This window comes from Triticum aestivum, chromosome 6A (genome assembly GCF_018294505.1).
Source record: "Triticum aestivum cultivar Chinese Spring chromosome 6A, IWGSC CS RefSeq v2.1, whole genome shotgun sequence".
Lineage (NCBI taxonomy): Eukaryota > Viridiplantae > Streptophyta > Magnoliopsida > Poales > Poaceae > Triticum > Triticum aestivum.
Genome location: NC_057809.1, coordinates 39352525 through 39370540, shown reverse-complemented (window position 1 = coordinate 39370540; position 18016 = coordinate 39352525).

Below are 18016 nucleotides of genomic sequence, written 5' to 3'. Positions count from 1 at the left end.
TCCCTCATCCCCGTTCTTTGAACGCTTCCGCTCGCGATCTACAAGGTATGTAGATGCATCCGATCACTCATTGCTAGATGAACTCATAGATGGATCTTGGTGAAATTATAGGAAAATTTTTATTTTCTGCAACGTTCCCCAACACCCACTTGGCGCTTCTAGGAGCCGTGATGTAGAACCACTCCTGTTGCCACAGTTCAGACACCTCTGGGATGGAACCTTTGGGCCATGGAGCTCCCGTCATCTTGCGTATTGAGGCACCTCCACGCGCTGCATGTTGCCCCTCGATCATCTTCGGCTTCACTTCAAAGGTCTTGAGCCATAGGCCGAAGTGAGGGGTAACCCGGAGGAAGGCCTCGCACACGACAATAAATGTCATGATATGAAGAAAGAAGTCCGGAGCTAGATCATGGAAGTCTAGCCCGTAATAAAACATCAAACCCCTGACGAAAGGATCCAGGGCAAGGCCTAGACCTCGGAGGAAGTGGGAGACGAACACGACGTTCTTGTTGGGTTCGGGGGTAGGGATGGCCTGCCCTCGGGGAGGCAGCCGATGCGGAATTTTGGCGGTCAGATATCTGGCCTCCCTCAACTTTTTGATGTCTTCTTCCGTGACGGAGGAAGGCACCCATCGGCCTTGAAGGCTAGATCCGGACATGACTGGAGGTTCGGAGCACCTGACCTGAACTTCGGGTGTTTGAGCTTGAGGTGGGGGAAGGATTCGATTGAGCACGGGAGGGAAAAATAAGAGCCTTGTCCCCTTTATAAAGAGGGTGAATATCAAGCGTCCTCTCCGTGTTCGCTTGGACTTGCCTATAATCTAGGAGTCCTAGAAGCGGTTGGGTTACCCATGCCCGTATTGATGAGAATCCCAAAATAAGGGGACACGATCTCTGCTTTAACAAGACGTGCCAAGGAAACTGCCTCGCATAACGCGTTGAGATGAGACAGTAAAACGGTTCGAATAAAAGCTTGGCCGTGGTGTGATGTCACACTACGGAATACGTCAGCAGATTAGATTTGTGTAAATATTATTCTCTCTATGGCAATATGTGGAAACTTATTTTGCAGAGCCAGACACTATCTTTGTGTTTAAAATCTTCTATGAAGTACTTGGAGGAGGAACCCGCCTTGCAATGCCGAAGACAATATGCGCGCCAGACTCATCATCATTGAAGTCTGGTTCAGGGGCTAGTGAGGGACTCCTGGATTAGGGGGGTGTTCGGATAGCCGGACTATACCTTCAGCCGGACTCCTGGACTATGAAGATACAAGATTGAAGACTTCGTCCCGTGTCTGGAAGGGACTTTCCTTGGCGTCGAAGGCAAGCTTGGCGATGCGGATATTTAGATCTCCTACCATTGTAACCGACTCTATGTAACCCTAACCCTATCCGGTGCCTATATAAACCGGAGGGTTTTAGTCCGTAGGACAACATACACATCAACAATCATACCATAGGCTAGCTTCCAGGGTTTAGCCTCTTCGATCTCATGGTAGATCTACTCTTGTACTACCCATATCATCGATATTAATCAAAGAGGACGTAGGGTTTTACCTCCATCGAGAGGGCCCGAACCTGGGTAAAACTTCGTGTCCCTTGCCTCCTGTTACCATCCAACCTAGACGCACAGTTTGGGACCCCCTACCCGAGATCCACCGGTTTTGACACCGACAGCCAGTCTTCGGGCAGCTTCTTCGGGGTACCGGACAGGTATCCGGTATCGGCGATGCACCATATTTCGGCTCCGCCCACTTGATAAAGTGATTCCCTTTGTGTGCGAGGGACAAGGCAGAATAGCCTTTTCCACAGCTTGAAGTGAGCCTCGCAGCCTAGGAACAACTCGCAGAGAGCAACATAGCCGGCGATATGTAGAATGGAGGCAGGGGTGAGATTGTGTAATTGGATGCTGTGGAACTCCAGGAGCCCGCGGAGGAACGGATGAATTGGAAATCCGAGTCCCCTTAGTAAGTAAGGAACAAGGCAGACCCGTTCCCCCATGGAGGGACAAGGAAAGCTCTCCGCTTGCGCCCCGCCATTGTAGGTGGCTAGCCCAGCTCGAGCGGGCACCATATACGCCGGAGGGAGAAATCCCTTAGTCTGCAGCTCGACTAATCGACTATGTGGGACTGAACACCTCTCCCAATCACCGGGCTTAGGGCTACGGGGGCGGGAGGAGGAGCTACGGAGGTCGGCCATGCTGGAATGGATCTTTCCGAAACACGCTCTGATGAACTCTCGCTGGGGGAGGATGGTATGGATCGGATCTAAGAATCCCCATTCCTTTAATAGACAATTTATTTATCTGGCTAGGGGGGTGAAGGTAAAAACGCTCTGGCGCCTCGTATTCGTTCGACGCGTGGGAGAAAGCCCTTATTGGGCACAGAAGCCAAGAGGTTCAACATTTATGGAGCCGGAGACTGCTTACGAACACTTGAAAGTTGGAGAAGAACCCACCTTGCAATGCCGAAGACAACACTGCGCGCCGGACTCATCGTCATTGAAGCCTGGTTCGGGGGCTACTGAGGGAGTCCTGGATTAGGGGGTCTCTGGACAGCCGAACTATATCCTTTGGCCGGACTGTTAGACTATGAAGATACAAGATTGAAGACTTCGTCTCGTGTCCGGATGGGACTCTACTTGGCGTGGAAGGCAAGCTAGGCAATATGGATATGTATATCTCCTCCTTTGTAACCGACCTTACACTAGTAGAAAAAGGGCCTATTGTCCTGGTTCGTAAGGGCCTTTTGTCCAGGTTCCTGAACCAGGACTAAAGGGTCGGTACTAATGCCCTGTCCCTTTAGTCCCGGTTCAATCCAGAACCGGGACAGATGGGCCTCCACGTGGCCTATGCGCGGAGCCCAGGCAGGAGGGCCTTTGGTCCCGGTTGGTGGCACCAACCATGACCAATAGGCATCCACGCGTCAGCATTTCTATGGCTGGGGTTTTTGTTTTTTTTTGAAAGGGGGGGGGGGTTGGGGGTTTTGGGGGTTAATTTAGGTGTTTCATATATTGTGTTAGCTAGCTATAATTAATAGAGAGAAGTGTCCTCTCTTATGTCCGTGCTTGGTCGACGCTACGTACTATACATACGTATAGAGAGGACTAGACACGCCTGCTAGCTAGTAAGCGAACGAAGGAAACAGAAGATCGTCATGAACATATATGCATACAGAGAGAAGTGATATCGACCACCTCTCCTTCTCCGAGAGATTGGTCGAACAACAAGTTCTCGTATATCTATCCGACACTACCGGCTACATATATACAATAATTATCTCTTACAAATATAATCTCCTAACATACGGACTCATGGTCCACATAGTATTCTCCGTCTTCAGCGATCACATGGTCAAGAAAGAATGCCGCCAATTCCTCTTGAATTGCTCGCATGCGAGCTGGTGCTAGGAGTTCATCTCTCTTCCGAAACATCTAATTTGAAGAAGGGGGTCAATACATATATATATGAATGAATGAAACTCAACACAAATGATGGTAATAAAATAAAATTGTGAATGTTGTTATTTACACACTTCATATTGTTCGTCAGGGTAGCCCCACTCACAAGTCGTGTGGCGGATGGACTCGCAAATGTAGTATCCACAGAAATCATTCCCTTGTTCCTGCCACAACCACTTTACAAGAAATAGAGGTCAATCAAACCGATAAGCAAGAATGCCAAATGGTATTGAAGAAACTAGCGCTTGAATCAATAGGAGATGCGCGGAACATGCTACTATAGTACTTACTTTCGGGTGTCTAAATTGCAGCTTCTTCGGGAGTCCCAGAGCTTTTTTAGTGAATTTTTTCCAAACCCTGCCAGATAAAGAAAACAATTACTTGATATATCAGGAAATGAACAAAGTTGTTGATATGGTGGATAATGATCGATTTAACTTACTTCTCGAGCATTTGAGTCATGTCCGCATAGTCCTGAGGATCTTTTCGTCTTGAGTCTAAGACGGTTACTAGTCCCTGCTCAAGCTTAATCTCTAGGAGAATATAGTGGAAACTGCACACACATGCATAACTCATCAATTACATTACTATAACCTTGACTAATATATAAGGGAAACCGAATATGCACAAGACAGTAACACTTACTTGAAGTTGTAAGGAAAGAGTATTATATCTTTGTTTTCATTTATTACCAACGATCATAGCAAGTTGGCCTCGGTATCTGCGGCATGAAATTTAACCTCAGTTGCATCTATGAGATTTGTGTTAATGAACCCAATATCACTGATTTGTCTTTTCTTCAATTCGACGATCTTCAATCTGCATAATATAGTGAGGATAATTACAAATACATGCAATGAAAGAGCTGAGCTATATAGAGAGACTTAATGACAGAAGTAGTACTACTTACAGACAGTAGCAGGTGACCATTGCTTTATCGAGGGCCAATTGATTGAAAAACTGAAAGAACTCCTCAAATGGAACAAGCAATAGTTCAATTCCAATGAGGTCATGCTCCTTTTTAACTCTCACATACAAAGTACTCCTCCCCCAGACTCTCTATAGATTTTCAAGTACCAATCATGCAATCTTCGCATCATCGTTGATAGAGATCTTTCCTCTTTGACGAGAGGCTTCCCGTACTCGTATCTTTGTATCTGCACCTCCATGAAATCATAATGTACATCGTCGGGAAGGTAATCTCCAAGATTGCTATAACCAGGCACCATCCTCAGATCATTAGCGACGATGTCGCTAGGCACCTTGAGCGGGGGGCACGATTGCTTCGCTTGTTCGCTGAGTTGGGCAATTTGTTTCCCAGCTCATCGTTCTTTCAGCCTTTGATCACTGGCAGTACTTCCTGACCGCTCCGCTTCGGCAAATTCCTTTCCAATAATGTGCTCATAGTTTCCTTTTGGCGGAAACTTGGGTGGTTTTGTCAGGGCAGCCAGAGTGCGCTTCGCTTTCACCAGATCTACTTTCTCCTCCGGAGGTGGATGTTTTTTTGCTTTCACCCCTTCAAAGAAGTTCCTCACTTCTTCTCGCACGATCTCGGCGTTCTCCTCTGGGGTCCTCTCATATGGTAGCTTCTCTGGAGTCTTCAGAGAAGGACCGAATATGTATGTCCTCCCGCCTTTGGATGTACTGCTAGACGCCGGTAGAGCAAACAGAGCGGTTGTCTTCTTTACTTGCTTATGAGGCAGAGGAGAAGGACTACGACGCGCCGGAGCAGTCGGAGCAACGGCAGGTCTCTTCCGCCCTTGCTGACGAGGCGGAGAAGGAGGAGGCTGGCTGCTCGGGCGCGCCGGCGCAGGCAGAGAAGGAGGCGGAGTGCCGCCATGCGCCGGAGAAGGAGCCGGCCGAGTGCCCTGATCGTCATTCGCCGGAGGAGGAGGCGATGGAGGAGGCGGAGTGCCCTGACTCGCCGGAGGAGGAGGAGGAGGCGGAGGCGTCCAGTTCGGAAGGTTGATGAGCTCCTTCCGCTATAGGCATGGAGTCTTCAGAGCAGAACCCAGCCGAGTCTCCCCTTCACCGGTAGGGTGGTCAAGCTAGAGGTCCTCAAATCCCTCTGTTATTTCATCCACCATCACCCTAGCATATCCTTCTGTAAACGGCCGGTAGTGAAAAGTTGCGCCGGGTTCAGTAGGAAAAACAGAGCCAACAGCCGCCTTGACCTTCCTATTAATCCATTTCGTCATAAGGTGGCAATTTTGAGACTCCGTGATAGCATCCACGGGATAGCGGGCAGGAGCCGTCAAGACATGCTCCGGCTGAAGCAGCTCGGTGGAAGCCACGCTGCTTCTCCGCTGAGATGGCGGGGTAGCTTCGGGGGAAGCTTCGGCAGTTCGTTTGCTGCGATTTGCTTCTCATTCCTCTATCGCTTGTACCCTAGCATGCAGCGCATGCAATTGGGTCTGCTCCACTTTCTTCCTCCTCTCGTGGCATTTGTAACAGCCTGCGTCCGGAAACCCAACCTTCCACGGAATGGAGCCTGGCATGCCTCGTGTCCGTCCAGGGTGCTCAGGATTCCCGAGGGCCATTGTGAGCTCGTCGTTCTCTCTGTTTGAAAAGAACGTCCCTTGATACAGGGTCCAAGGTTCCGCCAGCCCCGAAGAACCAAGTCTGTCAATGGTCTGGCCAGTTAATTGTCTCTGGTTCGATCCCTTTATCAACTAGATCATTCTCAGTCTTGGTCCACTTAGGCCGGGCTACGAGGTAGCCACCTGACCTCGTGCGATGGTGACGCTTCTTCTTCGCAGCATTTTGCTTGTTTGTCACCGACATCTTCTTACTCTTTTCCGATGTCTTGTGGGCCACAAATGCGGGCCAGTGATCTCTGATCTTCTCATATCTGCCCTTGAATTCTGGTGTCTCTTTATTTTCGACAAACTTATTCAGCTCTTTCTTCCACCTCCTGAATAGTTCTGCCATCCTCTTAAGAGCAAAAGACTTGATTAATTGCTCTTTAACTGGCTTCTCCGGATCATCCTCTGGCGGTAGGGTGAAATTTGACTTCAACTCAGTCCAAAGATCATTTTTCTGCATATCATTGACATAAGACACCTCAGGGTCTTCTGTAGCCGGCTTTAACCATTGCTAGATGCTGATCGGGATCTTGTCCCTAACCAAAACCCTGCACTGAGCAACAAATGCGCTGTCGGTGTCAAAATCGGCAGATCTCGGGTAGGGGGTCCCGAACTGTGCGTCTAGGCGGATGGTAACTGGAGGCAGGAGACACGATGTTTTACCCAGGTTCGAGCCCTCTTGATGGAGGTAAAACCCTACGTCCTGCTTGATTAATATTGATGATATGGGTAGTACAAGAGTAGATCTACCACGAGATCAGAGAGGCTAAACCCTAGAAGCTAGCCTATGGTATGATTGTTGTTCTGTCATACGGACTAAAACCCTCCGGTTTATATAGACACCGGAGAGGGCTAGGGTTAGACAGAGTCGGTTACAACGGTAGGAGATCTACATATCCGTATCGCCAAGCTTTCCTTCCACGCCAAGGAAAGTCCCTTCCGGACACGGGACGAAGTCTTCAATCTTGTATCTTCATAGTCTAGGAGTCCGGCCGAAGGTATAGTCCGGCTATCCGGACACCCCCTAATCCAGGACTCCCTCATGCGCTCTTTGTCTAGAGGGGTTCAATCGGTTGGCCATCGGGCGCGATTGCTATGATCTCAAACTTTTCATCCGAGCTCAACTTTTTCTTCGGGCCTCGTCTCTTTACTGAAGTTGTTCTCGATCCGGAGGGATAGAAAAAAGAACAAAGACTTAATTAATATGTGTACATACCAAAACAATGAATGCATCAATTAGCTAGTCAGCAGAAGCTTAACTAATATATATACCTGGCCGGACTCGGTTCGGTCACCGAAGACGTCATCACGGTCTCCTTCTTGCACCGGCATTGGGTCATCGGAGCCGTCCTCACGGTCTCCTTCTTGGACCGGCATTAGGTCACCGGAGCCATCATAATCATAGCCAGCTGCTTCTAGACCATCGGTGTCGTTGAGAAACAACGAGCAGACGGCATCACTTCCTCGTGCGATTATGTCCCCCAACAACTCTTCTTGAACTTCGTCTCGGGCGGTGTCCATAGTTTCTACAAATATTTACAACATGGCAATTATTATTCAAACATGTCAGATGGATATATTAGTGGCAAACATAGAACTAATATTAATTAGTGGCCTCGACGCTGCTTCTCTAGGGTTTGGGGTGGCCTCGACGCTGCTTCTCTAGGGTTTGGGGTGGCCTCCACAACGCTGCAAGGATAAAAAAGAAGAGGAAGAATATATCCATGTTTTTTCTTCTCCTCTATTCTTTCTTCTCCTCTTTTTTTCTTCTTCCTCTTCTTTTTTTATCCTCTTCTTCCTCTCATGTTCGACCCCCCCTCGTGTTGAAGTTATCGAGAGGGGGAGTATCGACCACCCCCCCCCCCCCACGTGTTGAAGTTATCGCGAGGGGGTATATCAACCCCACCCCACGTGTTGAAGTTATCAGGAGTTTATATCGACACGACATACGTACATGCGGGAAAATAATATTATCGGGGAGGGGGTATATATATCGACCCCCCTCGTGTTCATTGTTCATATGAATATACAAACATTTGCATATTTACAATAATCAATATCACCAAAAAAATCTATGAAACATATATGTATTTGAAAAAAACAGGGGGGGAGGGGGGCGGTGCCGGCCCTGACCAAAGCGAGAGGCGACGGCGGCGCGGGGCGGTGACGGCGAGGCAGAGGCGGGGTGGCGACGGCGTCAGGGTGGCGACGCGGGGCGGCGACTGCGTCGGGGTGCGACGCGGGGCGGCGACGGCGTCGGGGCGGCGCGGGGAGGTGACCGCGACGGCGCGGGGTGGCGCGTGGCGACGGAGTCGGGGCGGCGCGGGGTGGCGACGGCGTCTGGGCGGCGCGGGGGCGGCGTCGGAGGCAGGGGCGACGACGGCGACGGCGAGGCGCAGAGGGGCAGCCTGGCGGCGTCGTCGGGGCGGGATCGAACTATACCAATTTTTCACAAGTGTGGGTTATATAGATGGCGCATTGGTCACGGTTCGTGGCACAAACCGTGACCAATGCCCCCTTTAGTCCCGGTTGGTGCCACCAATCGGGACCAATGGCCTGCGCCTGCCAAAGCCGCGATGGGGTGGCATGTTTAGTCCCACCTCGCTAGCTGAGGAGCGGCCGCACCTATTTATAAGCGCTGCCCGCCATCTCCATCGGACTCCTCATAACTGCAGGCCTCTGGGCCTAATCTCACACCGCTATTCCTCTGGGCCTGCTGGGCCTTCTGCGGGCCTGAATCCTGGCCCATGGATGGGCTTCTAGTCGTATTCAGGCCGTGGTGGCCCAGTAGGTGGCATTTTTTTACTATTTATTTTTTCATTTCTACTTAGAACTAAATACTTATAGTTTTTTAGTGATTTTTTTTCTTTTAGGTCACAAAAATCATAAACTTTCTGTTAGTGCCATTAGTTTTAAAATTTGAATTTTTTAAAATTTGTGTGAATCACTAGTTTATGAATAACTTTACTATAAAAATTGATTTTTGAGTCATTCTTTTTCCTGCTATTTAATATTACTGTGTTTTATCATTATACTCAATTTGGTAACTTTAGTTAGTCATAACAAATATTATAGGCATTTTTTTTCTTTTTTGCTATTTATTTTTTCATTTGTACTTAGAACAAAATACTTATATTTAGTGATTTCTTTTTTCTTTTAGGTCACAAAAATTATAAACTTTCCGTTAGTGCCATTAGTTTTCAAATTTGAAAACATTTTTTAGTTTTTTTTTGCTTTTAGTGCCTATTTTTTCCAGTTTTTTTGTTTTGTTTTCTGCATTATTTATTTTCTTTTGTTTTTTGCTTTATTTTTTAATTCTTTTTGCTTTTAGTTTCAGAAAAATTATAAACTTTCTGTTAGTGCCATTGGTTTTCAAATTTGAAAACACTTTTTTAGTTTTTTTGTTTTCTTTGTTGCTTTATTTATTTTATTTTGTTTCTACTTACAATAAAATACTTATTGTTACTATTTTTATTTTTTTCAGTTTTTTTGTTTTGTTTTCTGTATTATTTATTTTCTTTTGTTTTTTGCTTTATTTTAAAATTATTTTTGCTTTTAGGTGAGCAAAATTATAAACTTTCTGTTAGTGCCATTAGTTTTAGAAAAATTATAAACTTTCTGTTAGTGCCATTAGTTTTCAAATTTGAATTCTTTGAAATTTGTGTGAATCACAAGTTTGTGATTAACTTTACTAAAAAAATTAACATAGATGCAACTATAGAGAAAATTTGACCTAAATTCATTGTTTTCAAATGAACTCTGAAAAAGTTGGCATAGCATACTCGTGTGTTACAAAGTTGGCATGGTATCATCATAATAGTTGCGGGAGAAAGTCTTCACTTTTTCTTCGCTTGTGTCATTTGCTTATTGCGCCGTAACCATGGATAATCTTCATCGTTTATCAGGATGCTTGGGTCAGCCTTGACATTGAAGGGAGGAATTTCATGAAACTTTTCATAATCTTCAGACATGTAGGTCTTGCCCTCCACTCCCAGGATATCCCTTTTTCCTGAAAGAACTATGTGGCGCTTTGGCTCATCGTATGATGTATTCGCTTCCTTATCTTTTTTTTCTCGGTTTGGTAGACATGTCCTTCACATAGATAACCTGTGCCACATCGTTGGCTAGGACGAACGGTTCGTCAGTGTACCCAAGATTTTTCAGATCCACTGTTGTCATTCCGTACTGTGGGTCTACCTGTACCCCGCCTCCTGACAGATTGACCGATTTGCACTTAAACAAAGGGACCTTAAAATCATGTTCGTAGTCAAGTTCCCATATGTCCACTATGTAACCATAATATGTGTCCTTTCCGCTCTCGGTTGCTGCATCAAAGCGGACACCGCTGTTTTGGTTGGTGCTCTTTTGATTTTGGGCGATCGTGTAAAATGTATTCCCATTTATCTCGTATCCTTTGTAAGTCAATACAGTCAAAGATGGTCCCCTGGACAACAAGTACAACTCATCACAAACAGTGTTGTCACCTCTGAGACGTGTTTCCAACCAACTGCTGAAAGTCCTGATGTGTTCACATGTAATCCAGTCGTCGCACTACTCCGGGTGTTTGGAGCGCAGACTGTTCTTGTGTTCATCGACATACGGGGTCACCAAGGTAGAGTTCTGTAGAACTGTGTAGTGTCCTTGAGACCAAGAATATCCATCCCTGCATATTATTGAGTCACTTCCAAGAGTGCCTTTTCCAGTCAGTCTCCCCTCGTACCGCGATTTAGGGAGACCTATCTTCTTAAGGCCAGGAATGAAGTCAACACAAAACCCGATAACATCCTTTGTTTGATGGCCCATGGAGATGCTTCCTTCTGGCCTAGCGCGGTTACGGACATATTTCTTTAGGACTCCCATGAACCTCTCAAAGGGGAACATATTGTGTAGAAATACGGGCCCCGGGATGACAATCTCGTCGACTAGATGAACTAGGACGTGCGTCATGATATTGAAGAAGGATGGTGGGAACACCAGCTCGAAAGTGACAAGACATAGCGCCACATCACTCCTTAGCCTTGGTACGATTTCTGGATCGATCACCTTCTGAGAGATTGCATTGAGGAATGCACATAGCTTCACAATGGCTAATCGGACGTTTTCCGGTAGAAGCCCCCTCAATGCAACCGGAAGCAGTTGCGTCATAATCACGTGGCAGTCATGAGATTTAGGTTCTGAAACATTTTCTCTGGCACATTTATTATTCCCTTTATATTTGACGAGAAGCCAGTCGTGACCTTCATACTGAGCAGGCATTCAAAGAAGATTTCTTTCTCTTCTTTCGTAAGAGCGTAGCTGGCAGGACCTTTATACTGCTTCGGAGGCATGCCGTCTTTTTCGTGCAAACATTGCAGGTCCTCCCGTGCCTCAGGTGTATCTTTTGTCTTCCCATACACGCCCAAGAAGCCTAGCAGGTTCACGCAAAGGTTCTTCGTCACGTGCATCACGTTGATTGAAGAGCGGACCTCTAGGTCTTTCCAATAGGGTAGGTCCCAAAATATAGATTTCTTCTTCCACATGGGTGCGTGTCCCTCAGCGTCATTCGGAACAGCTAGTCCGTCGGGACCCTTTTCAAAGATTACGTGTAAATCATTGACCATAGCAAGTACGTGATCACCGGTACGCATGGCGGGCTTCTTCCGGTGATCTGCCTCGCCTTTGAAATGCTTGCCTTTCTTTAGACATTGATGGTTGGTCGGAAGAAATCGACGATGGCCTAGGTACACATTCTTCCTACATTTGTCCAGGTATATACTTTCAGTGTCATCTAAACAGTGCGTGCATGCGTGGTATCCTTTGTTTGTCTGTCCTGAAAGGTTACTAAGAGCGGGCCAATCGTTGATGGTCACAAACAGCAACACCTTTAGGTTAAATCCCTCCTGTCTGTGCTCATCCCACGTACGTACACCGTTTCCATTCCACAGCTATAAAAGTTCTTCAACTAATGGCCTTAGGTACACATCAATGTCGTTGCCGGGTTGCTTAGGGCCTTGGATGAGAACTGGCATCATAATGAACTTCCGGTTTATGCACATCCAAGGAGGAAGGTTATACATACATAGATTCACGAGCCAGGTGCTATGATTGCTGCTCTGCTCCCCGAAAGGATTAATGCCATCCGCGCTTAAAGCAAACCATACATTCCTTAGGTCCTTTGCAAACTCATCCCGGTACTTTCTCTCGATTTTTCTCCACTGCGACCCATCCGCGGGTGCTCTCAACTTCCCGTCTTTCTTCCGGTCCTCACTGTGCCATCGCATCAACTTGGCATGCTCTTCGTTTCTGAACAGACGTTTCAACCGTGGTATTATAGGAGCATACCGCATCACCTTCGCAGGAACCCTCTTCCTGGGGGGCTCGCCGTCAACACACCAGGGTCATCTCGTCTGATCTTATACCGCAATGCACCGCATACCGGGCATGCGTTCAGATCCTTGTATGCACCGCGGTAGAGGATGCAGTCATTAGGGCATGCATGTATCTTCTCCACCTCCAATCCTAGAGGGCATACGACCTTCTTTGCTGTTGTATGTACTATCGGGCAATTCATTATCCTTTGGAAGCTTCTTCTTCAATATTTTTAGTAGCTTCTCAAATCCTTTGTCAGCCATAGCATTCTTTGCCTTCCACTACAGCAATTCCAGTACGGTACCGAGCTTTGTGTTGCCATCTTCGCAATTGGGATACAACCCTTTTTTGTGATCCTCTAACATGCGATCGAACTTCAGCTTCTCCTTTTAACTTTCGCATTGCGGCCTTGCATCGATAATGACCCGGCGGAGATCATCATCATCGGGCACATCGTCTGGTTCCTCTTAATCTTCAGTAGCTTCACCCGTTGTAGCATCATTGGGCACACCGTCTGGTTCCTCTTGATCTTCACCAGCTCCCCCGTTGCAGCATCACCGTATTCAGGGGGCACATAGTTGTCATCGTACTTTTCTTCTTCGCTGTCTTCCATCATAACCCCTATTTCTCCATGCCTCGTCCAAACATTATAGTGTGGCATGAAACCCTTGTAAAGCAGGTGGGAGTGAAGGATTTTCCGGTTAGAGTAAGACCTCGTATTCCCACATTCAGTGCATGGACAACACATAAAACCATTCTGCTTGTTTGCCTCAGTCGCATCGAGAAACTCATGCACCCTCAAGAAAACACATATATGGAGGTTGAGCCAGAGCGGAACAAAGGGGCTGTAGTTCCCATGGTACAGAAGAGATTAATAGATGAGAACGGCAACTTTGTGGTAAGTGGAGGGGCTGCCAGGCATGAGCTTGCTGGTACTTTACCTCCCCAAGGTTTTGTGAGTGATAAGGTTAATCTGCTAGAGAACGGAGCAAATGAGGTCATAGACAAGAGTTTGTTGAACACACCCCAAAAGATACATGACCCGAAAAGGATGAAGTCAGCAAATGACGGTGAGACAAGTTCGAATAGCACATCGGCGACACCCCTCGAGGGTGATCGCCGGAGGCAATGAAACTAATTAGTTGGAACTGTCGGGGCATACTGGGAGCCCCGATAGTTCGCTCGCTTCTGGATATCCAGAGGCGATATGAACCAGATGCGTTCTTTCTGTCTAAAACGCATTTGGATGAAGCTAAGGCAGAGGAGTTGATGAGGAAATTACGCATGGATGAGATGATCATTGCTCCCAGCTTAGATGGTAGAAAGGGTGGTGTACTTTTGGTCTCGAAGAAGGAGGTGAGGATCTAGTCCCGGGCTTCCACCCTTGATTTCATCGATGTTTTGGTAGAAGAGGAGAATGGAGATATGTGGAGACTCACCGGGATCTACGGTGAGCCGAGCTGGGAAAATAAGGATCGTACGTACAAACTGCTGCGGGACCTTCATGCGCAATCCAGGTTACCGTGAGCTATTATAGGGGACTTTAACGAGATTCTGCTCTCATCGGAGAAGGAGGGGGTGCTACCCGCTCTCACACCCGCATCCAAGCTTTTTAGGATGCGTTGTCTGACTGCTCTTTGGAAGATTTGGGATATGAAGGGGACAAATTCACCTGGTTCCGAGGAGGTTTACGAGAGAGGCTGGACAGGGCAGTTTCAAATGCGGAGTGGCTACTAATGCACCCTTGGGCGGGTCTGAGCAACCTCGAGATGGGGAAGTCTGACCACCGACCCATTTGCTTGGATACTAATCACTTAGCTGGGGTGGCAGAGAGTAGGCCGACTTACAAAAGAAATTTTGAAGCTAGATGGCTAGCGGAGGAGACTGTTGAAGAGGTGGTGAAAACGGCATGGTTAAAAGCATCCCAGAGGGGTATTGGTCCCGGTGCAGGAGCTAAATTAGCTGATGTCCACAAAGATTTGCATGCATGGGATCGGGCTGTACTGAAAGAGCCTAGATCGAGATTAAGAAATGCACAACAAGAGCTCGAAACACTCATGCAAGCTAGCCCGACACTAGGTATAAAATTGCAACAGAAGGAACTCTCCTTGTTGATTGAGAATTTGCTTGAACAGGATGAGATATATTGGGCACAGAGAGGGAAGGTTAGTTGGCTGCACCGAGGTGACCGAAACACAGCTTATTTTCACCACTCAGCCTTGGCGCGTCGACGTAGGAAGTTAATAAAGAAGATTAAAAACAGTGATGGTTTATGGGTAGAAGGTAATGATAATCTCAAGCCTATGATCCAGAATTATTTTAATGATCTTTTACATCCACTTCGGCAGTTGTAGATCAGGACCTGTTAAACTCTGTAAATCCTTTGGTTACAAATGAAATGAATAATTTGCTTTTGGCTGAGTATACCAGAGAAGAGGTCCGTAAAGCTTTGTTCCAAATAAGAGATATGAAAGCTCCTGGTCCTGATGGACTTCATGCAATCTTTTTTAAAAGATTTTGGCATACTGTGGGCGATGAGCTGACAGATGAGGTACTTAATGCAGTAAACAATAAGAAGATTCCTAATGGCTGGAATTCTACAAATGTTGTGCTAATTCCAAAGGTGGAGAGCCCAGAGTTGATCACACAGTATAGGCCCATCAGTCTCTGTAATGTGGTGTATAAAATAATTTCAAAGATTCTTGCGAATAGGTTGAAACAGATTCTCCCTGAGATTATATCTCCTACACAGAGTGCCTTTGTGCCAGGTAGACTCATCACCGATAATGTGTTGGTAGCCTATGAAAGTTTTCATGCAATAAAAAAGAAAACTCATGGGGCTAACGGTTTCTGTGCTGTTAAGTTGGACATGAACAAAGCATATGACAGAGTAGAGTGGAACTTCTTGGAGAAGATAATGTTGAAGATGGGTTTTCATCCACATTGGGTAGAGCTGATTATGGAATGTGTATCTTCAGTAAGCTACCGAGTACGGTTTAATAATACTGAGACTGAAGAATTTTCTCCCACGAGAGGCCTACGACAGGGAGACCCTTTGTCTCCATATCTATTTTTGTTATGTTCTGAAGGACTAACAAGTATGCTAGCACATGAACAGGAGATTGGAGGCCTTGAGGGGGTCAGGGTTTGTAGAAACGCCCCCTCTATTTCGCATATGTTATTTGCAGATGATTCGCTGGTTCTAATGAAGGCAGATTCACATAATGCGGGTACTTTGAAAAGGGTCCTTGATACATATTGTACGAGCTCAGGACAGCTTGTGAGTAATGCCAAATCAAGCATTTTCTTCAGCCCAAATACGAGTGTCCAGGTCAGACAGACCGTTTGCAGAGATTTAAACATTATGACAGAAGCCCTATCTGACACTTATCTGGGCCTCCCTACTATGGTGGGGGTGGACAGGAGCGACTGCTTTCAACATTTGATTGATAGAGTCTGCCAGAGATTGAAGGGTTGGAAGGAGAAAACACTTTCGATGCAAGGTAAGGAGATCTTGGTCAAATCTGTAGCACAAGCAATACCTTCTTATGCCATGTCTGTGTTTAAATTACCAAAAGGTATTTGCAAGTCTATCACCGATGAGATTTCTGGTTTTTGGTGGGGAGATACTGAGGAGAATAGAAAGATGCATTGGTTTGCGTGGTGGAGATTGTGTGTCCCAAAGAAGGAAGGTGGGCTTGGTTTTAGAGACCTGCACAGTTTTAATCTTGCTTTGTTAGCAAAACAGTGCTGGCGACTAATCCAGAACCCGGACTCTTTGTGTGCACAAGTTCCGAGGGCAAAATACTACACAGACGGAGATATCCTCAAAGTAGGTCCAAAGAAAGGTTCATCCTACATGTGGCAAAGCATTGTAGCGGGCATCCAGACCTTCAAGAGGGGTTGTATATGGCGAGTGGGGACAAGATAAAAAATTGATATTTGGCAGGACCCATGGATTGCATCGAGTGTGACACAAAGGGCAATCACTGAGAGGGGGGGGGACACTTCTCACCAAAGTAGAAGATCTAATCGATCCATATACTGGACAGTGGGACGAAGACCTTATTCGTGATATTTTCTCACCCGTGGATGTAGACAGAATATTACAGATTCGGTTATCTGCTAACTTGACAGAAGATTTTGTAGGATGGAACTACACTCGCTCGGGCACCTTCTCTGTGAGGTCGGCGTACCATAGGGAATTTGAACACCAGCATGGGTCACGCTTTATGAGAGCTGATGGACAAGGGAGCCACAGGATAAATGCAGTCTGGAAAGATATGTGGAGTCTTAAAATACCGGGGAAAATCCAGCATTTTTCTTGGAAAGTATTGCATGGAGTTCTCCCTTGTTTAGGAGTTCTAGCTAACCGGCATATCCCATGTTCTCCACAATGTCCAGTGTGCTTGGTTGGTGATGAGGATATACAGCATTGTTTGTTTAATTGCCAAAGAGCAACCCAAGTCTGGGATAGTTTGGGGCTGTTGCGAGACATACAAAGAGCTGTCATCGAAGATAGATCGGGATCTATAACCATGGAGATCATCTCGAAATTACGAGGCACAGATGGAGAGATACCAAAGGCAGAACTTGCTGTTATTGCTGCATGGTACATATGGTGGCAGAGACGACAGTCAGTGAAAGGGATACAAGTTCAGAATGCGGAGAAAACTGCACTCTCGATCAAGGTGTTAGCAACAAACTATATTAGATCTTTTAAGCCGAATGGACCTGCTAGGAAGATTGATGGTTTATGGAAAAAACCAGTACATGGTATGATAAAGATAAATGTTGACGCTGCTTTCCAGTCTGAGTCATTATCTGGAGCTTCTGGAGCGGTAGCTCGAGATGAAAGGGGGGATTTTGTAGCTGCTGCATGCTGGTTCTTACCCAACGTCACTGACGTGGACTCGGCGGAGCTCATCGCAATCAGGAATGGAATGTTCTTGGCGAGTCAGATTGGCTGCTCTAGAGTCATGTTTGAATCAGATTCCTCTTTTGCTGTAGAGGCCATTAATCAGCTGGAGGGCTACTTAGGTCCTGAGGTAGCAACAATCGCAGAGTGCAAGAACTTGATGCTAGACTACGAGAAGATTTCCTTCAATCATTGCTTTAGGGAAGCAAACATGGTAGCTGATGAAATAGCAAAGTATTCCTTTAGCAATAGAGCTTCTGTAGTCTGGGAGGATGAAACTCCTGCCTTTATTTCTCATCTGCTTGTAAACGACATGTCAATTATATGAGGAATAGAGTGTTTTACCGTCAAAAAAAAAACAAATGTTATACCAGTCAACGCGTATGCGTGATAGTGCCGGACTCGTCGCTCAAAGTCTTCATGTTTTTCTGTTAGTTCTTACTAGAATATGCATCTACATATGCAGCTTTATCAAAAAAAAATCTACATATGCAGAGGGTATGCATTGCGGAAACATATGTGTAGATATCGGCTTAGTGTTGTAGATGTTGTTATCTTGCTTTTCAGTGATGGTCAAACTTAATAAATATATTTGAATATATGATCATTGGTGATCTCCAAACACGCGGTGAGATCTCATTTGGCCGCAGAAAGCGTAAGATTTTACAAAGACTATATGACTGCTATATACAAAGCTTCCACTCG